The sequence below is a fragment of the Anolis carolinensis genome, chromosome 6, assembly GCF_035594765.1.
Source record: "Anolis carolinensis isolate JA03-04 chromosome 6, rAnoCar3.1.pri, whole genome shotgun sequence".
NCBI classification, from domain to species: Eukaryota; Metazoa; Chordata; class Lepidosauria; order Squamata; family Dactyloidae; genus Anolis; species Anolis carolinensis.
This window is the reverse complement of record NC_085846.1, coordinates 68,584,333-68,606,853: the sequence shown is the minus strand read 5'-3', so window position 1 is coordinate 68,606,853 and position 22,521 is coordinate 68,584,333. Positions and strand designations below refer to the sequence as shown.

The window sequence follows — 22,521 nt, the reverse complement described above, 5'->3', positions numbered from 1 at the left end:
ATTATTATTATTAATTCTACACTCACAGCAACCCAAGGCTTTTGAATGCCAGGAAAGCCTAAGTTTGTAAATAGCAAATAGATGGGGCTATTCGCAAACTTCCAAGTATCATTTCGCCCTTTTTCTGGATGTGGGAATATATTAAGCTCTAAAGAAGGTGATACAGTAGAGTCTCACTTATCCAACATTTGCTTATCCAACGTTCTGGATTATCCAATGCATTTTTGTAGTCAATGTTTTCAATACATTGTGATATTTTGGTGCTACGTTCGTAAATACAGTAATTACTACGTAGCATTACTGCATATTGAACTACTTTTTCTGTCAAATTTGTTGTTAAACATGATGTTTTGGTGCTTAATTTGTAAAATCATAATCTAATTTGATGTCTAATAGGCTTCTCCTTAATTTCTCCTTATTATCCAACATACAGTAGAGTCTCACTTATCCAACACTCGCTTATCCAACATTCTGGAATATCCAACACATTTTTGTAGTCAATGTTTTCAATGTATCATGATATTTTGGTGCTAAATTCGTAAATTCAGTAATTACAACATAACATTAATCCGTAATGAACTACTTTTTCTGTCAAATTTGTTGTAAAACATGATGTTTTGGTGCTTAATTTGTAAAATCATAACCTAATTTGATGTTTAATAGGCTTTTCCTTAATCTGTCCTTATAATCCAAGATATTCGCTTATCCAAGCTTCTGCCAGCCCGTTTAGCTTGGATAAGTGAGACTCTACTGTATTAACTATATATTATATTTTACATGTAATACAGTAGAGTCTCACTTATCCAACATAAGCGGGCCGGCAGAACGTTGGATAAGTGAATATGTTGGATAATAAGGAGGGATTAAGGAAAAGCCTATTAAACATCAAATTAGGTTGTGATTTTACAAATTAAGCACCAAAACATCATGTTATACAACAAATTTGACAGAAAAAGTAGTTCAATACGCAGTAATGCTACATAGTAATTACTGTATTTACGAATTTAGCACCAAAATATCACGATGTATTGAAAACATTGACTACAAAAATGCGTTGGATAATCCAGAATGTTGGATAAGCAAATGTTGGATGAGTGAGACTCTACTGTATTATAAGAATAATTATATATTATATTTTACATGTAATATTACTAATAATATTACAATATATTGATACAGTACAATATAGCAATTTATTACCAGTATTGTACTATGCTAATATAATATTGTATGTAAATTTAATTTGTAAGCCGCTCTGAGTCCCCTTTGGGGTGAGAAGGGCGGCATATAAATGTAGCAAATATATAAATAAATAAATAAATAAATAAATATTCGCTTATCCAACGTTTATGTTGGATAAGTGAGACTCTACTGTAGTTGGAAAGAAGAGAGGAATGCACCCACACTGTCAAATTAATGCTACAGTTAAAAGCTATGGGATGCTGGGGTTTGGTACTAAGGCACTCTTTGGCAGAGAGGCGAAAGAACTCATTGGATTCCATAGCACTGAGCCTAATTGTACACTGTGGCTGAGGTAACAAAGTTCCTGAGGCTTACCTGGAGGACCGATTAAGAAGATGGAGGTTGTAGGCTTCCAGAAGCGAAGGAGAAGCGGGAAAAAGCCCTTTGCGTTTGCTGCTGCCTCTCTTCTTCTGCTCCAGGCGCGCGTCCCGGGGTCTCACCGAGAGAGGGGCTCTTGGAAGGGAGAAGGGGCTTTCATCCCTCCGGAAAGCCCGGCTCCATCCTCCTCCGCCTTGGAGGGACCAGAAGGCGCTCGCCTCAGAGCTGAGGGGCAGGCAGAGAGCGCGGGAAGCGGCGGAGGGGACGGAGAAGCTGGCCACCGAGGCGGCGCCGCTCCGCGCACTGAGCCCAGTCCCTCCTTCTGAAAGCGCTGGCGGAGCCGAGGCACAGCACGGGGAGAAAAGCGCTCAGCGCGCGCGCGCCCCCTGCAGGCCAAGAGCGGAACCGCCTCGCCCCGCAATCTGCGCTGAGCGCTCCTCCCTGATACAGCAGCCTCTCCGTTCACCTAACCCGCAACTCACTCCAGCTGTCTCTATCGAGCCGTTGAACTCCACAAGGTCTTCAAACTTTTAAAGCAGAGGGCCAGTCCACAATCCTTCAGACTGTTGAGGGGCCGGATTATCATTTGGAAAAAAAAACCCCTATGCACATTGCACATGTCTTATTTGTAGTACAAAACAACAACAACAACAATGAAAGAACAATACAATATTTAAAAATGAAAACAAGTGTAACCAACATAAACCTATCAGACTTTCAATAGGAAGTGTGGGCCTTCTTCTGGCCAATCAGATAGGTTAATTAGGATTGTTGTTGTTATCTGTCTTCAAGTCATTTCAGACTCTGGGCGAGCCTAAGTCTAAAATTATTTATTTATTCATTTACTATATTTATCTCTCACCCCAAAGGGAACTCAGAGCAGCTGTATGTACATACAATATATTTTATTATTAGCATAGCACAATATCTATATATATAAAAGAGTGATGGCATCAGGGCAGCAGACAAAACAACAAAACTACAGGCCCCCCAACCTCGAAATCTGACAATACAACCCATCATCCACGGCTCTAGGTTGATACAACAAAAAGAAAAGAAAAATAAAGTCCTAATTAGAGGGAGAGGAATAATTGTTTTTATCCAATTGCTGCCAGTTACAAGGTTAAGTTCCGCCCACTTGGTCTCCTAGCAACCTACTTAGCCCAGGGGACAGGCACAAAAGTTTGGAGAGACCCCTAAGGGCCATCCAGCCCAACCCTTTCTACTATGCAGCAGGACACAATCCAAGCATTCACAACATATGGACAACGTATAAATACTATACAATACTACACAGGGACATAGACCCCCTCTATCCTCACCACTTTCACAGTACACAAACAACCAAATGCATACTAAACATAAAGACAACCATACAACAGACATTCAATACCACCACTATCTCAACAAGTTCTCACCAACACCACCAGACAACGCCACAGCAACGCGTGGCCGGGCACAGCTACTAGCTTTTACTATTACTACTAGCTGTGCCCGGCCATGCGTTGCTGTGGCGAAGTCTGGTGGTATGGCAAATAAACTCTTGAGGAATTGGTGGTAGTTAAGGTAAAGGGCAAAGGTCTTCTCCTGATATTAAGTCCATTATAAATGGGTTATATAGCTGTGTGGAAGGGCCTTGAGTCTACACTGCCATATAATCCAGTTAAAATCAGATAAACTGTATTTTATAGGCAGTGTGGAAGAGGCCTAAGTGAGGCCTAACTCTGCCTATCCCCTGGGCTGAGTGGGTTGCAAGGAGGCCAAGTGGGCGGAGCGTAGCCTTCTAACCGGCAGCAATTGGATAAAAACAATTCTTCCTCTCCCTCTAATTAGGACTTTATTTTTCTTTTCTTTTTGTTGTATGAACGTGGAGGCATGGATGAGGGGCTGTGCTGCCAAGTTTAGTGTTTCTGGGATGTGTAGTTTTGTTGTTTTGTCCTAGGCCGAAATTTCATTACCCTTTTATATAGATAGATTATTAGCATAGCACTATATTAGCATTATATATTACTATATTGAACTATACCACTATACTGTAATATTATATGTAATATATAACATATAAAGTAGAGTCTCACTTATCCAACACTCGCTTATCCAACGTTCTGGATTATCCAACACTTTTGTAGTCAATGTTTTCAATATATCGTGATATTTTGGTGCTAAAGTCGTAAATACAGTAATTACTACATAGCATTACTGCGTATTGAACTACTTTTTCTGCCAAATTTGTTGTATAACATGATGTTTTGGTGCTTCATTTGTAAAATCATAAACTAATTTGATGTTTAATAGGCTTTTCCTTAATGCCTCCTTATTATCCAACATATTCGCTTATCCAACATTCTGCTGGCCCATTCATGTTGGATAAGTGAGACTCTACTGTAATTTATATTATTTATTTATTTATTTATAGTATTTATATTCCGCCCTTCTCACCCCGAAGGGGACTCAGGGCAGATCACATTATACACACATAGGGCAAACATTCAATGCCCATAAACACATCAAACAGAGACCGAGCCAGACAGACGCAGAGGCAATTTAACCTTCTCCTGAGGGGATGTTTGATTCTGGCCACAGGGGGGAGCAACTGCTTCATCATCCACTCTGATGGCACTTCCTCACTTCCTCATTCCAACGTTGTAAATTAGTTAAACTTGCCTCCCCACTTTTTATAAGTGGTACCTTATTTCCTACTTGATAGATGCAACTATCTTTCAGGTTGCTAGGTCAGCAACAAGCAGGGGCTATATTTTATTTTTAATTGATGGGTGCTCACCCCGCCACGGGCTGGCCTCAAACTCATGACCTCATGGTCAGAGTGATTTATTGCAGCAGCTGTTTACCAGCCTGCACCACAGCCCAGCCCCACTATACCACTATACTGTAATATTATATGTAATATATAACATATAATTGATATTATTATATGGTATAATAATTATTATTATATTGTATAAAATGATAATATTATCAATATCATAAGTATATACAATATATTATATTATTAAACTGATATAAAAAAATTATATTATACATCAGGGTGGGGGCCAGGTAAATGACCTTGGCGGGCTGCATCTGGCCCCCGGGCCTTAGTTTGGGGATCCCTGATGTAGACAATTTCAACAGAAAGGAGGAAACCATGAAAATGAACAAAATCTGGCTACCAGTATTTTAAAAAACTAAAATCAGAACAGTAAATAAAGAACAACACTCTGAAAACAGGGGAATTCCAGACATAAAACAATCAGGTGTAGTGGCACACAGTCGTAACTTACAGCGTATAAAGATTTATAGACTGCAATCATCCAGATTTAAATGCTACACAGAGCAGTTTTCAATATAAAACATATATCAGACATATATCAACCAGACTCCAACTAAAATTTGTTAGCGACACAGTATGTGTACATTCAGTCTCTCCAAAATGGTATGTAATATGCTGTGAAACTAAATATATCAGTGTACAAATTAATTGGCTCAAACCTGGCTTGGAATCAAAACAAATCAAAGTCTCTGTAGTCTTGGAGCAATTCTATAGGACTCCTCAGGATGTAAATGCAGTCAATTAGCCGTAGTTTCACTTTGTTGACAATAAATTCAGTTTTTCAGAGATAAGCTTCCAAATAGGGGAACAGATGTTGCAGTCGTTTACAGTTCCCAGCCAGGAAAGCCCGGTCAAATAGATGTTATTTTAGAGTGGCTGGCTGTGAGCCAAAGTAAGCCGTTTACATAAGCCGTTTACTACTGGTTCCCAGGTTTACTCCACCCCCTGGCTTCCAAACTGATGTTTACTATGAGGCTTTTCTGTGGTATTTAATCGTTGTATTGCCGGAACTATTATAAAGGCTTCTTAATAGAAAGATAGTTGAAAATAGAATAAAAATTTATTTTCTTAAAACAGGCAAACAATTACTTCAGAGAGGTACATAAGCGTAAACGGTTACATAAGTTCTTCAGCTTAACTTAGTTGTATGTTTCAGATTACTTCGCTTAGTTTCAACAGTTCCAACCAAACCAAACTATCTATTGGTCACAGAAACCCTCACTCTATTTGCTGAGAATAGTCACGAGTTCAACTAACCTAACCCCCTGGGTTGTTAACTAACTCTAACCTAGAGTCCTTCTATTAACCAGCCCAGTAGTGAGAGTCAATCTCTTGAATTATCTCCCCCAAGAGATCCAAACTGCCCGACCTATCCTGTCAGTTTCACAGCTCTCAGTTCTCTCACACATAACCAAAACTCCAAACTGCTCTTTCCTCCCCAAAACCCAAAACCGAACTGCCTTGGAGCTCTTTTTTTCCTCTGTACTCTAAGATTTGGCTCCTCCCATCTGCTCTGGCCAATCCTAGGATTCTCTCTCTAAGCTCCTCCCTCTTTCTAACCACACTCAAGATGGCTGCCTGGAATTCCTCTACAAAATGGAGGCCTGCCTCACTCACTGTTACCCAGGTTTCATTCCCGGCCTACTAGATAAGGTTCATTACCCATGTACACATCGCTTAAGGGTAATTTTGTACAATATTTTTAATCATTTGAGGCATGAAACAAAGTTTGTGTGAACTGAACCATCAGAAAGCAAAGGTGCTGCTATTTCAGCCACACATGTAGATTATTTCGGATGTTGACATTCTGGATAAGTGATGTTCAACCCAGGTTTACATACTTCTCATCCTAGGATGAAGTAGAGCCTGAAAGGGGGAGACAGAATGATAAAGCTCTCCAGGAGTATACCTAGACAAGGGAATGAAAACCTTGCCTCCTCAGTAAGAATTTGTCCCTCTGTGACATTTCCCTTCATTCGATTTGTAGCCTTGCAGAGAGCAGAACACTGAAAATCGTCCCTACTCTTCCATTTGATGTCTTCACAATCCCCTTGGTCACTTTGCCTGCCCATTTTTGCAAGCTTCCTGAGCTGTATTTCTAAATGTTAAATGCTTTGACTTTTCAGAAATCATTTAATTCTCCTTTAAATAACATTTAAATACTTTTGTTGAAGTATTTATATAGATTTTGAATCTACATTGTTTTCAAATATGTGGTAAGTTGTCTTTTGAGTTCTATTATTTTAATAAAGAGGTGATATAAATAAATAAAACAAACCAATAAATACACTGACATTTGAAGCTACTGCAAGGCTAGAACTTGGGTGACTAAAGGAGAAAAAAATCAAAAGTACTGTTTCAGGAGGTCATAAGAGAAACTAGACTTATAATAAATTCATGACTTTATCAAGACCACAAATTTTGTTAATAGTTTAATCAACTGAAGAGTAGTTGATGAATCAGTGGAAACCACTTTTAATTGAGGAAGACAAATCTTGATCTACAGAGATGCTTGATAAATACTGACTTAATTTTTTAAAAATACTTCACATGTTAGAAAAGTATGGTCTGAAAGCTGTTGGTCCCCTCTAGGTTTTGTAAATGTCCTTGTTTTACACCAATTTATGCTTATTTTATATGAAATATTAATAAGTATTAAAATGTAGGAATCTTCAGAATTATTTAACTCCACCCAGCAGGTCTCTGTCTCAAATGGCCCTCTTGAAATTGCTTTTGAGGTGTGGGGTGGACTAAAGGAGTTGGATTTTGTGACATATAATATCCCAAAGGTACCAGATTATGGCTTATCTTGGAACTGATAAGACAAAATTATGTCTTACTTTGGAACTAGGAGCCCCTGGTGGCGCAGTAGATTAAACCCTTGTTGTGCCAGCAGGACTGCTGACTTGAAGGTTGGTTTGCTTACTTGAAGATTGCTAGGTTGAATCCACCAGGGGAGGATGCAGATGAGCTCCCTCTGTCAGCTCCAGCTCCATGTGAGGACATGAGAGAAGCCTCCCACAAGGATGGTAAAAACATCAAAAACATCTGGGTGTCCCTTGGGCAACATCCTTGCAGACGGCCAATTCTCTCACTCCAGAAGCGACTTGCAATTTCTCAAGTTGCTCCTGACACGGAAAAAAAAATATTGAAACTAAGCAGAGTCAGCCCTGGTTAGTACTTTGATAACAGACCACCAGTGAATAATAATAATAAGACTTTATTTATACCCCGCCACCATCTCCCATAGGGACTTGGACAGCTTACAAAATACCGTGTTTCTCCAAAAATAAGACAGTGTCTTATATTAATGTTTGTTCACAAAGATACACTAGGTCTTACTTTCAGGGGATGTCTTATTTTTCCATGAAGAAAAATTTATATTTATTGTTGAATTAAAAAATGAACATTTATTATATGCTGTACAGTAGTTGTCATCACAAACCAGCATAACTAGACAAACTGTGAATCCCATCAAGAATTTCTTGTTACTGCCATTATTTCCATGTACAACAATCTATGGTACGTACATTTACCGATCCTGTATGCTCTGGTGTTCTGTTTGGCAGGCATGCTTCGAAACAAAAAGGTTGCTAGGTCTTACTTTTTGGGGAGGCCTTATATTTAGCAATTCAGCAAAACCTCTACTAGGTCTTATTTTCAGGGGATGTCTTATTTTCGGGAAAACAGGGTAGCACATAAAGATGCCATATATCAGTGGTTCTCAACCTGTGGGTCCCAGGTATTTTGACCTACAACTCCAGAAATCCCAGCCAGTTTACCAGTTGTTAGGATTTCTGGAAGTTGAAGGCCAAAATATCTGGGGACCACAGGTTGGGAACCACTGCCATATATAAAATACATAATACATAAAATTAAATGCATCAACATGAAAACAATAATAACATTACATAAACCAGGTATATAAACCGGATAAAACAACCTCTATTAAAATAGAATCAGTTAAAAGATCCATGTAACGATAACAATGTTGCTGACTCTATTTCGAAAGAAGAAACTGATAAAACCATTTCTAAGTACTATTCCTTGTGTAAGAAAGTTCTATGAAACTCCTGAGGCTGCCATAGAGTGACAGGTATATGCATATACACATACATATGTATTAATTATAGGTAAAGGTTTTCCCCTGACGTTAAGTCCAGTCATGACCGACTCTGGGGGTTGATGCTCATCTCCATTTCTAAGCCGAAGAGCCAGCGTTGTCCATAGACATCTCCAAGGTCATGTAGCCGGCATGACTGCATGGAGCGCCATTACCTTCCCGCCGGAGCGGTACCTATTAATCTACTCACATTTACATGTTTTCGAACTGCTAGGTTGGCAGGAGCTGGGGCTAACAGCGGGCGCTCATTCCACTTCCGGGATTTGAACCTGGGACCTTTTGGTCCGCAAGTTCAGCAGCTCAGCGCTTTAATGCACTTTGCCACCAGGGGCCCCTAAAAAAAAAATAAACCTTAGAGTCATCGTAAGTCTAATATAACATGAAGGCTCACAACAACAATTAATTAATTAGTTTCTGACATGCATTTCTTAATTACTTGGCTTACATTTTGTCGAATGAGTTCAAGTAGATCCGGTTGAGGGAGTGGGCTGACCCAAGGTCACCCAATGAGTTTCATAATTAACAATAAAATAAATCTTCCAAGGTCTCATCACTGGTTAGTCTGATTATAATAATTGGATGGCATGATAATTATTTTTAATCTATTATTGACAATACAAATCCCTACAAATTGGAAAGACTCTTTTGATTCCACAAAAAATATCTAGCTCATTTCTTGTTTTGCAACTGGTATTTGTGTGCTTTCAAATGTTATGACTCAAAGATCTGTTTACAGCTAGCAGAGAGGGATTGCCCTCTGTCCATATTCATGTTGTGTTTGACCAACAAATATTGTGTTGCTGTCAAATTAATTCTCAAGTTTGCTCAGCTCTCTCTGTGAATAGTCAATTGTGTCGTTCTCAGAGGCAATCCATCTACCAGTGGCTTGCTACGAAGGCTTGGGAACTGAATAATAGGTTGTTGGTTTGTTTTCAATATTAAGCAATGCTTTAACAGAAATACAAAACAGTAGGAACTAAAGTGCTTTAACATTTGGTAATAGCCAGGTGCTTAGAATATTTGATAACAGCTATAATCAAACAGGTTTGTGACCATTAATGTGACCATATATAGAATGCATTAGTATCCCAGAAAAGCAAATTCTCTCAATCTATTCCCAAAATAACCCAAGTATTATATACTGTTTAATACAGTATGCTAAAGACTCCTTAGGTATGGTCTGAAAGCCCACAAGACCACCATGATATTGAAGCTAATTGTGTCTGCATCCAGCTATACATGGATGAAAGAATATTTAGTAGTATCACGAACACCATCAGGAATTTCAGGATGTCCTAGAAATATGAAATACTGTAAGTGTTTTGTGATGTTACATGCCTTCAAATAATGCAATTTGACACCGTGGCTCAATGCTATGGGATCATAGGAGTTGCAGTTTGTTGAGCCACCAGCACTCTTTGGCAGAGAAGGCTAAAGAGCCTGTAAAACTAAAATTACCATGCTTCTACATCAGTGGTTCACAACTTTATTTTGAAAAGGGCTCACTTCACCAAGGACAACTTTGACCAGGGTCCACTTCACCAGGGCCCACTTTGACCAGAAACCACTTGACCAAAGACCACTTGACCAGGGACCACTTTGACTAGTGACCACTTTGACCAGGGGCCAGTTTAACCAGGGACCACTTAAACAAGGACTACTTTGACCAGGGACCACTTTGACCAGGGGCCCCCTTTGACCAAGGCCCCCTTTGACCAGAGACCAATTGACCAGGGACCACTTTGACCAGGGGCCAGTTTGACCACTTAAACAAGGGCTACTTTGACCAGGGCCCACTTGACCAGCGCCCCCTTTGACCAGGGACCAGTTTGACCAGGGACCACTTTGACCAGGGGCCAGTTTGACCAGGGCCCACCTAAACAAGGGCTACTTTGATCAGGGACCACTTTGACCAGGGCCCACCTAAACAAGGGCTACTTTGACCAGGGACCACATTGACCAGGCACCACTTAACCAGGGCCCACTTTGACCGGTGCGCACTTCACCAGGGACCACTTTGACTAGGGACAACTTTGACCAGGGACCACTTAAACAAGGGCTACTTTGACCAGGGACCACTTTGACCAGGGCCACTTTGACCAGTGACCACTTTGACCAGGGACTACTTTGACCAGAGACCACTCTCTAACATTAGTACCAAATGGATTACGAATTGATTTTTGGTCAACCTTAGATTCAGTTTGGTTATTTGGGGTGCTGATTCAGAAAATTGCATTGGATAGACCACATCAGTTCTAGTTTCTGATACAGAACAAATGCCATCCAGTAGTCGCCATCTGCTTGCCCACAGAAAACCACATTTAATAATCTAGAGCTGATGTGGTCTATCCAATGCAGTGGTCAGAAAGAGGTTCACAGACCGGATTTTCGTTCTCACAGCCCACTGCTGAACCGCGGCCCACAGGTTGGGAACCACTGTTCTACATCATTGAGACATAGCAGTTAAAGTCTGCACTAATTCTACAATATAGATCCACCCTTGGTGAAATTAAGTACAGTAGAGTCTCACTTATCCAACATAAATGGGCTGGCAGAATGTTGGATAAGCGAATATGTTGGATAATAAGGAGCGATTAAGGAAAAGCCTATAAAACATCAAATTAGGTTATGATTTTACAAATTAAGCACCAAAACATCATGTTATACAACAAATTTGACAGAAAAAGTAGTTCAATATGCAGTATGTAGTAATTACTGTATTTACGAATTTAGCACCAAAATATCACAATGTATTGAAAACATTGACTACAAAAATGTGTTGGATAATCCAGAACACTGGATAAGCGAGTGTTGGATAAGTGAGACTCTACTGTAGTTGAATTGCAATATTTTCCTATACAATGTGATAGGGCTCGGGCTGTGGTGCAGGCTGGAGAGCAGCTGCAATGACTCACTGCAATGAATCACTTTGACCAGGAGGTCATGAGTTTGAGGCCCGCTCGGAGCCTATGTTTGTCCTGTCTTTGTTCTATGTTAAAAGGCATTGAATGTTTGCCTATATGTGTAATGTGATCCGCCCTGAGTCCCCTTCAGGGTGAGAAGGGCGGAATATAAATGCTGTAAATAAATAAATAAATAAAAAGTGTGGAAAAAATTTAGTTGTCAAAACCCATTGGTTCCTTCCATATTACAATAAAAAAGGGTGGAACATGCCTTGCCAAAATAAATGCTTGTGTAGTGTGTAATAAAGAGCTGACATGCCTTGCCAACAAGCATTTATTGTCTAATTGGGATATATTAACACTTTGTCTCTTAGAAACCTATTAAAGATCTAAAGCTTTGCTTTTTCTCAATATGTTTTTTTTTAAAATGTGTTTTTCCTGAGTGAGGTATACTACAGAATTATACGTTGATCCTCAGTTCACTTGCAAGCTCAAATAAGAATACAGCTAATCAACATGTTGTAGCTTCTGTAAAACATAACAAAAACAAAAAAATTAAACCCTTAACAATATAACTTCATCCTATAATTCTGTAGGAGATTTATATCTTTATATCTTCCTGTGTGTCATTTTTCATTCACCCCCTTCTTACACTCATTGGTGTCATCTTCCTAATTCCTTATTTAGAATATCTGCAGCAGGGCAGTTTAGCTATTCAACCACTCCTGGTTCAAGAGCAGACATCATTTTCACATCTTGGCATTATATGCAGACATAAGGGGTCTGTAGGTTAATCACATAAGGGACAGCAGGCAGCATCACACTGTCCTAGGGAAGAAGAAGGAAGAACACAGATACAATGACTAAGAAATGAGAAGGAAAAGAATATAGACCTCCTTCAACAATTTGCAGTACAATATTCTATGTATATACCTCTTTATTTCACAGTAGTCTCTGTGCATCTGTGGATTAAAAAACAACAACATCAGGACAGGGGTTATTTACAGAACACATTTTCCATCATACCAGCCGATTCAACCTTCACAGCAATGAACAAGTCAAGTTTGTGCATGGGCTAATTGGGGGTATCTGACTGGCGTCACCTTCTGAAATTGGGCAGCATATTTTCCCAGCACAAGAGTTTAGAAAAGTTACAATTTTTGCATTACAGCCTGCTGAATACTGCAGCCTGCCCCCTTTTCCATGCTCTGTTAGAGACATATCTGCTTATGAATTTACATGTTACAGTAGCTCAAACTGGCTAGATACGTAAGTTCCGAGCTGTTTGCATGGTTGCGTGCTGAATCCTTACTCCTACTATTATTAGTAGCTTTATTAGCAGTATCTTCTGTCCTTGAAGAACGTGTCTCTCTTACACACAGAATATCACTTGCTTTGTGCAGGTAGGTCAAAGACAGCTATAGGGTGCTGCTAGTTTGACTAAAGGCCTTTTCATATTATGCAATTATTGAGATATAATGTATTACAAAACGAATGCTGAACATCAAGCTGGTGGTGTTTGTGTTATGGGAGCAGTGAATTAATTTGTGTGTGTGTGTATGCAGATTTTTTTTTTAAATGACATTTGTAACCTTTTGGGAAAATACCTTTTGGAGACCATAACATTCAGAAAAGCAAAACCTTTCAGAGAAGAGCCAAAAACCCTTTAGAGTAGAATCTTCTCTTGTGGTAAGCAACCAGAACTATATCATATTTGGACCTTTCTAGTCCATGCCAGCCCAATGATCATCATTTGAATACACAACCAACCCACACTGTTTTGAGAACTCTAGTTGGCTGATGTAAATTCATGTAAATTCATTTGCTTAGATTGTATGCTATTAGTAATTTTGTTTGACTACATCTAGTTTAATTTATTGATGTTAGATTTAATTTACTGATGTTAGGTGTTAATTTCATGTTAGGTTTTTAATATTATTTTCATATGCGGGGTTTCGAGGTGATTTTATGTCAGTATGGGCTTGATCCTGAAGGATCTAGGGGTGGCAACAGCCGACAGGGAGCTCTGGCCTGGGCTGGTCCATGGGGTCACAAAGAGTTGGAAGCGACTGAATGAATAAACAACAACAATTTGTTTGTTTTATGGAGGCATTGAATGTTTGTCGTTGTATGTTGGAATCCGCCCTGAGTCCCCTCAGGGAGATAGGGTGGAATACAAATAAAGTTTTATTATTATAATATTATTATTGTGCAAAGCAGTGGTTTCAGTTGTTAGACTGCATAACCTGTTATCTCTGTGTTAGGAAAACAGATATTTTGCCAGTGCATAAAAACAGCAGAGCTTTAAAAGTGTTGGGGGCTGTATGGCCTAGAAAATACATATATCATACCTCACAACCTCTGAGGATGCCTGCCATAGATGTGGGCAAAACCTCAGGAGAGAATACTTCTGGAACATGGCCAAACAGCCCAGAAAACACACAACAACCCTGTGATTCCAGTCATGAAAACCTTCGACAATACTTTAGAAGTGTTTTTCAGTGCCCAAAAATATATATAGGGTAAAGGTTTTCCCCTGACGTTAAGTCCAGTCATATCTGACTCTGTCCGTAGACACCTCCAAGGTCATGTGGCCGGCATGACTGCATGGAGCACTGTTACCTTCCCGCCAGAGCAGTACCTATTGATCTACTCACATTGGCATGTTTTCAAACTGCTAGGTTGGCAGAAGCTGGAACTAACAGCGGCTGCTCACGCCGCTCCTGGGGTTTGAACCTGGGACCTTTCGGTCTCCAGCTCAGTGCTTTAACACTCTTTGCCACCGGGGCTCCTTAAATATATATACTCTCCCATAAAACAACTAGTTTAATATCATGCACTCAAGAGACAAAAATGAAGTAGACTTGGACAAAAATAACATATTTGGTTTACTCACAACTTTCATGTGTTCAGCATACACAGGTACATAACTTATCAGTCCAGTTTCAGATATGTTTGAGATAATTCTCTGTGCCATCCAGCCAGGGCATATATCTCTTATAGCAAAGCAGCAAGCAAGTGTGATCTGAGATCTGAAGTACTCGAGTCTAATCTATCTGAAGTCTGCCTGTCTGAAGTGATCATGTGGTCTGCTGCCCCTTTTATAACTTCTCAGGAACCATAGAATAAAGGAAGCTGCATACCAGAATATACATAGAGGAAATAGTAAGCAACAGGATCATAGACAAACACTACTAGGGAAGGCTTGAAGAAGGTTGTCATTTCCAACAGTTTCTTGTTCCCACACAGCTCTGATCCAATGCTTCTGTGGGAATGTTCTCCTTCCACCATACAGATCCTTGCAAAACATTCAGAAATGCCACAAAAGCTCATTAAGTTCTAGTTGCAAACCTTGAACTAGCACATAGGATCGGTGCCACTCCATCTACAATGAGTGCATATTAGATAATCCTTCCCTGTGTCCCTTTCAAGCCCTTTTATCCTTTTATTTCCGCCAAATTGGCCAGCACCAGATCCCTAAAGCAATCAGAGAGTGTTGTGCTTATTATTTCAGAAAAGTACTGAGAAAGGAGTATTGGGATAAACCCAGCAAGCTTTATGTTTAGCTGCAGTTCTTTCTTTGACAGTTTCAGCAAGAGTATTTTAAAAAAATGTCTTCCCTGCTTTTCTGTGTCTCATAAGCCAGTCCCAGGGAGGGGTAGGATAGCAGCAGTGCTGCACAGCATGGACGTTATTATGTATACAAGAAGCAGCCTTGAATATCACCCTGTGGTTATTTATATAGCTCTCTGATATGCTTTTCACCGTTTCAACATTTTGGTAGATTTAACCACTAAGTCTCCATCTAGCGTTGCTGAAGAGACCAGGTTTTTCCTTCTCTCCTGTATGCAGCATGTGAAAGTGCTCAAAGGAAGAAAGGCAGGGGGACCCAAAATATCACATTCCTCCGGTGGGTGGCATCAAAGTATCTTTAGTGTGCAAGGATTTGCTCAGAAAGAAAGAAAGAGAGTGACTTTACACTTCTGTTTGAACACACACACACACACATTTGAAAGAGGAAGGCCAATAAAGTCAAACACTTTACTTTAAAAATTAGCAATGTAAATCAATGCAGTAACTTTAAATAATTTTAAATAACCAATACCGCAGCACTAACAGCACTGCGACGACCTTTGAGATTGAACTATGCAAACTTTGTCGACACCCTTTGAGAATGCAGATTGCTACAAAAAGAAAATGGAGCAATCACAGCCACCCATTAATGTGTGTGTGTGTGTGTGTGTGAAACCTTGCTGAACTACTGTATAATCTGAATTTTTTGCAAACATTACTTTTTTGGACTGCTGCTTGCAGAAATTTTACTGCAATCTTATGTAAAACAGGCATGCAAGCATGATTCAGGGCAAATTATGAGAAAGAATTATCAGAACAATAAGCAGAGGTAAGGAATGCAACTCTCCCACCCTCAAAAGATCAATCTGTACAGGTTTTCACTATCACAACATCTCGATATTAGTTCTTTTCTGAGTTGTTAAAAAACTAAGGGTGCGTTCCAATAGTTCATTTAAGCTATTGGCCTGCCTTTCCTGCACATATATACAAAAGGCCTCCCACTTTTTAAACTTAGAAAATATTAATTCACCAGCAGAACAACACAAACTGCTTTTTAAACTAGGCGAAACATACAGATCAATATCTTACAAAGGAAAAACCCAGCATCTGTAAGAATATGTAACACTTATGGTTTCTAAGTTAAGGTGACAAGCAGCCTCTCACTTAATAGTTTATCCCCGTATTACCTTGGCACTAAATGGGAACTTCGATCTTGTTGCTTCAGCGGAGTTTTAAAACAAGACAAGAAAGGTTTATAATGTCTGAAGAGAAACCAAAGAATGGGAAAAAACGCCTCCATAAAACATTGGCAGCAACATCAACAATAACAAAACATGACATTCAAAGGAGCAGATTGGCATAAAATGTGTAAATGTTTATTTTTTATTTCTATCTGTATATCAAAGATAATTATTATAATTACTGCATCATAATGGGGGAGACTGGCTTGCTAAGTCTGCAAACACGCTAAAGGATAACCTCTAGGCTTTTGCTCTACCTTCTTATTCTTTTTCTTTAAATAGACAGTTCAATGCTTCAAATAGACAATGCTGTCAAACAGAAGAATGCCACCTATAAATCAGGAAGCCATGGCTGCCCAGCCTGTAGAATTGTCCCAGTTATTTTATTCTGTCCCTTCCTAGCAGTTGACAGGAAGAAAGGATAAAATCAAGTTGGACTTAAGTTCATATTTATTTATTATTAATTTACATTATTCTTATCCCCCCCTTTCTCTCCATAGGGACTCAGGATGGCTAACAATAACATGGCACAACAGAATAAAATTTAAAAACAAGACAAATGCATATACATATGCATCCCAAAATTTTAAAAAGCTAATATTTGTGTCATGAATACAAAAGTCAAAATACAAAATGCAATTAAAATTAAATATCAGCAGAACTTCCATGCCTGTAAGACCAGCAGTGGGAATTGGGCAGCCCTCCAGATATTGCAGAACTACTGCATTACCTGCATATTCAAAACTGAGGAACACTGGAAGTTGCTGTTCAACAACTTCTGGAAGAACAAACAATTCCCATCTCTGTTACAGCCCTAGAGGCATTTAAAATGTGCAGGCAGTCCCAAGTTATGATCAAAATAGTTTCTGTAGGTTTGTTCTTCAGTTGAATTAGTTTGTAAATCAGAACTGGTACATTTTTTAAATGTAACTCCAGATATAGATAGAGATATAGATAGCTGGAATTTGTAAAAGAGGGTAGCGTAGAAGACCCAATTAATAACGAATAGATGTCCCAAATAATAAAAGATAACTGCCACCGATCAGTGGAAATTCAGCCACCACTGTGTGGAGAGACACTTTAGATTATAAAAGTGCTCAACCACCCAATAGCTCAGAGGAAGCCTTTTACTTTATTCGGTGTTAAAATGGTAGCGCAATTGTGCTGAGGGAGTCTATAGACGACAGAGGCTTTGATGTAAAAAGAACAATATCAAGTTTATTCAGGCACAAGCTTGGTGGTTACAAAAGATGTTTCACTTAGAGGTATTCTTATTAACAGTTACAATACTAGAATGAGATGAACCAAACTCTCTAAAGTATCACTTTTTTTACTTAAAGTAGTTAAAACTATTGTGGTAATCTCTGAGCGGTTAGACTCAATTTAACCCTCTCTGGGGGAGATTCCACCAAAATCAGCAGAGTAGCAAAAGCAAAGCTTTCAAATGCAACAGTTACTTACACTGGCGAGCAAGAGAAGCCTTTTTAGGATTGCAATGGATTGCAGAGTCTCAATAAAAGTTCAAAAAGTATTTATTCAGGTAAAAAGAACTCCACTGTAGATAGAAAGGCTTGGGAGCTGTCTAGATTACTATAGACTGGTTTCTAAGGAAAAATAAGAAAGGAAAAATAACAAACATCTACATAGTTACATCTTGCCAGGAGAGATGGCAGGATGCTGCTTGTTAGTTTTAAGAACAAAGGGAGAGGAGAAAACCAAAAATGGTTCCAACCGCATGTTTCAGTTTATTGCAGCCATAAAAGACATTCTGACCAATGGGAAGTTAGTGTCCCTAAAGATTCACATTTCTACTAACTTCAAAGTAAGGGATGTGACGTAAACAGGATAGAGTGAAACACAGTAAAGCCTATCTAGGCATGCTTTGGAAACAGGGAAAGGATTCCCTCAATCTAACTCTATCATCTATCTAACTACATTTGGACTTGAGTAGTCCAGGATGATTTCCCAACAAAAACTTCTTCCTCTGCTCCTTTTAAACTGTTACTTCAATGGATCTCTGTGAGTCCAGATGGGATTGGTTCCCAAAGTCTGAAACTTGGACTATCCAGTGATTTCAAACCACAGTCACCCCTGTGATATACTATCACAGAATCTCTGTGCCTTTCCAGGACACAGACGACATTAAACAAGTCACCAAATTTATTTGAAACCAACTCAAAATGAACAATTGAGTCTCCTTGATCCCATCAACCTGGAATCAATCTTCCCTGTGCCTCATAAGAGCACAGACTGAGGCTTCACTTTTAAAAACCTCTTCACTTCTCCTCCCCTCGGCAGATGGCTCCGCCCACATCTCCATGGCAACTGCCTCAGAGGAGAGCCACTAAATGGCTGCCGCCGTCTCACACCTACCCAACCAAACCACAAGCACATAGTTAAACACAACAAACATGAATACAAAACTCATACTTCATTACAGAGTTACATTTTAAAATAAAGAATTACAATAAGGGTCCTGCTTCTAATTGTTGCTGCCTCTCTCATTGGTGATGAATGGTTGGAAATGTCATCATTCTTGTTCCCTGATTGGCAGCTCAATTAGGATGCTGGCTATTAAGTTAGACTTGGAAGGGCAAAGTGCTATGATTGTGATCCAGTTGTATTACTGATTATAGAGTGTGTATGGATCCAAAACCCTACATTTCAAAAACTCAAGTGTAATACAGAAAGTCAGCCTATGTTTCCAAATCATGTAAACAGCCTCCAATGCTTAACAGGGACTCTTCAGTGATTACTGCCAATACCCATGTGTAGGAGGATGACTGAAATATCAATGAAGAGATAGGTGAACATGGTGCTCCCCTCCCCATGTGATTAAATGCTTGCACAGGTCTTAAGCAGCAGTTGATAACAGAGAAGCTAATTTCCACCCAAGGGATACACATACTGGCCACTGTAATCAAGCTTCTACTTTAAATGTCAATTAGATTGATTTTTAGTTTATCGCATAAAAATGTTACTGGATAGCTCTTCTTTCCACACCTAATTCCTGGACAGGGCTGTAGAATCATAGAGTTGGAAGAGACCTCACAGGCCATCCAGTCTAACCCCCTGCCAAAAAGCAGGAAGATGACATTCAAAGCACCCCTCAACAGATGGCCATCCAGCCTCTGCTTAAAAGCCTCCAAAGAAGGAGCCTCAACCACAGAGAGTTCCACTGCTGAACAGCTTTCACAGTGAGGAAGTTCTTCCTAATGTTCAGGTGGAATCTCCTTTCCTGTAGTTTGAAGTCATTGTTCCGCGTCCTAGTCTCCAAGGCAGCAGAAAACAAATTTGCTCCCTCCTTCCTATGACTTCTCCTCACATATTTATACATGGCTATCATGTCTCCTCTCAACCTTCTCTTTTGCAGGCTAAACATGCCCAGCTCTTTAAACCATTCCTCATAAGGCTTGTTCTCCTGACCCTTGATCATTTTAGTCACCCTCCTCTGGACATTTTCCAGCTTGTCAACATCTCCCTTCAATTGTGGTGCCCAGAATTGGACACAATATTCCAGGTGTGGTCTGGCCGAGGCAGAATAGAGGGGGAGCATGACTTCCCTGGATCTAGACACTATACTCCTATTTTGTAGGCCAAAATCCCATTGGCTTTTTTGCTGCCTCATCACATTGTTGACTCATGTTTAACTTTGTTGTCCATGAGGACTCCAAGATCATTTTCACACGTTCTGATGTTGAGCCAGGCGTTCCCCATTCTGTATCTTTGCATTTCATTTTGTCTGCCTAAGTGGAGTATCTTGCATTTGTCTCTGTTGAACTTCATTTTGTTAGTTTTGGCCCATCTCTCTAATCTGTTAAGATTGTTTTGAATTCTGCTCCTATCTTCTGGAGTATTGACTATCCCTCCCAATTTGGTGTCGTCTGAAGTAGGATATTTGCACACTAAGGATGCCATCCATGCATAAGTATCCTGTTCTCTAAACCCTATCTAGATGGATGCGCTGCTGTTAATTTCCCACTCCCTCGTGTTAATTAAAACAAAAGTGCCTATCATATGTTGCAGCGCTCTCTTCTTCCCAGCTGACAAACCATTTAATTTATTGTTATAAGTCCAGAGACTAGAGTCATGTTATCTTCAGCTGGGGAAGGAGGAGGCTGCCGGCTTTTCTACACTCAGAAATCATCTCAGTTTTGTATATAATGTAATGTTTTACCAGGTGGTTAATGATACACAGAAAAAGACAGAGACATTGCACACCTCATCCCAGTCCTCTCATCAATTTGGCAATAACATCTGTACAACAGCTCCAAATAACATCTGCCAATATACCCTGGCTGTATGCGAAACTTAGTCATGGCTTAAATTATAGAAAACAATCAAGAGAAAGAAATGTTTGAGTGACAGGGCTGTGATTGCATGTCAAAGTCACACTGACTAGACAGATCCTTTCAAAACTATTCTAATACTTTATGACTTTGCCATTGTTGAATCAGATCCCAGGCATCCAGATATAACCTGATGTTCAATACTAATTCAATTCTATCTAACTTGGGGGGAAAAATCAAGCTCATCACAATGAAAATCATAAAAGATATTCCATTGTAACAAAATCTACTTGGCTTAAGAATCAATGAATGAAAAGAATCCAAAAGTCCATCAAGTTTGAAGAGAAGATGGAAAAGTTAATTTATGGCAGTACAGTTCTAAGAGCCCATTGCCAACACCATGCTGGAAGGAGAATTCTGAGCAATGCAGCCCAAAGCCTCTGACCTGGATTGCTAAGTCAAAAACATTATATCGGTCTAGACCAGTGGTTCTCAACCTGTGGGTCCCTATGTGTTTTGGCCTACAACTCCCAGAAATCCCAGCCAAAACATCTGGGGACCCACAGGTTGAGAACCATGGTCTAAACTGTTCCAAACTGCATTATATGGCAGTGTAGATGGGGTCTGTGTGTTTAAGTGTGTGTGTTCAATAAGGGAAAATGGAGAGTAAAAAAAATTAAAGAATAACAGCAACTACAGTAGAGTCTCGCTTATCCAACATAAATGGGCCAGCTGAACATTGGATAAACAAATACGTTGGATAATAAGGAGAGATTAAGGAAAAGCCTATTAAACATCAAATTAGGTTGTGATTTCACAAATTAAGCACCAAAACATCATGTTATGCAACAAATTTGATAGAAAAAGTAGTTCAATATGCAGTAATGCTATGTAGTAATTACTGTATTTACGAATTTACCACCGAAATATCACGATGTATTGAAAACATTGACTACAAAAATGCGTTGGATAATCCAGAATGTTGGATAAGCGAGTGTTGTATAAGTGAGACTCTACTGTATGTATTTATTTCCCTACAGCTTCTGACCCTATTTATCATCTTGTGAAGCAGTAGCATTATTATCTCAATTTTATGGACTGCAATCAGAAACTTCTTTAAGTACAAAACTGTCTGGATGGTATAACTTCTTATACCATTTTGAGCCAAGAAGGCCAATCTTCTATTCAACAGCAGGATTTTCTGTGTGTACAAATATGATTTTTATACACACGATTCTGAGTAGAAAATTTCACAAACGTTTGCAGTGATTTGTGTTAAAATCAAATAAATAGCAAAGTTAATACATTATAAGGGCACACTCTGAGTTTTTACATGAGGAAAGAGCATCCTGTCCTATTTCTTGCTTCATGGAGAGACAAAAAAAATCCTTCAGGTCTTTTTCCCCCCTTCATATATCAAAAAGGAGAAAATCTGGGAAATCATCGTAATAATTCTAATTATGCCAGGAAAGGAATAAAAAATCATGACCAAATGCATAAATGCTGGGCTTTAACTTGACTGTGGAAAAAGAAACCCAGAGACACCCTCAAAATTATTTTGGGGGGAAATGTACCAATTTGGGGGATTTTGAAAACCAAAAAAAGACCCCCACCCTCCTGAAAAGGATGCTGGTTTCAAATCATTAACTGATCCCAGTACCTTCAAATTCCTGAGACCTTCTCCCTCCGGAACAGCTGAAAATTAGTCCAAATGGTCTGCACGTGACACAACATACAAGTGCACCAAAACATGACACTGTGGCTCATGGAGAAGAGGATCACAAGGGGAAAAATGGCTATCATCTCATCATTACATATAAGACTCTGTTATGATTGTTTGTATGCACATTGATCACATAGTACCTTAGTGACTGAGAGAATGAAGCTGAGAGCATGATCTTTCCTAGACTGTCTACTTCCTCAGATACATAGTTCTGAAAGTAGTTGGCATCATTTGTCATCCTGGACCGTTGAAGTCATCTGTGACTTGCAGGCATTTTAT

General features: G+C 39.4%; 1 protein-coding gene across 2 annotated transcripts in view; it reads right to left on the bottom strand.

Moving 5' to 3' along the window:
* cpne4 (copine 4) overlaps nucleotides 1–1,903 on the bottom strand; it is a 281,734-nt gene extending 279,831 nt beyond the window's left edge. Inside the window, exon 1 of one of the 2 annotated variants that reach the window (XM_062958193.1) lies at nucleotides 1,558–1,903. The gene's annotated coding sequence lies outside the window, so the exon portion shown is untranslated. The remainder of the gene's footprint in view (nucleotides 1–1,557) is intronic. The other variant, XM_008112771.3, reaches the window with a different exon arrangement.
* Between the last annotated feature and the right edge of the window lie 20,618 nt (nucleotides 1,904–22,521).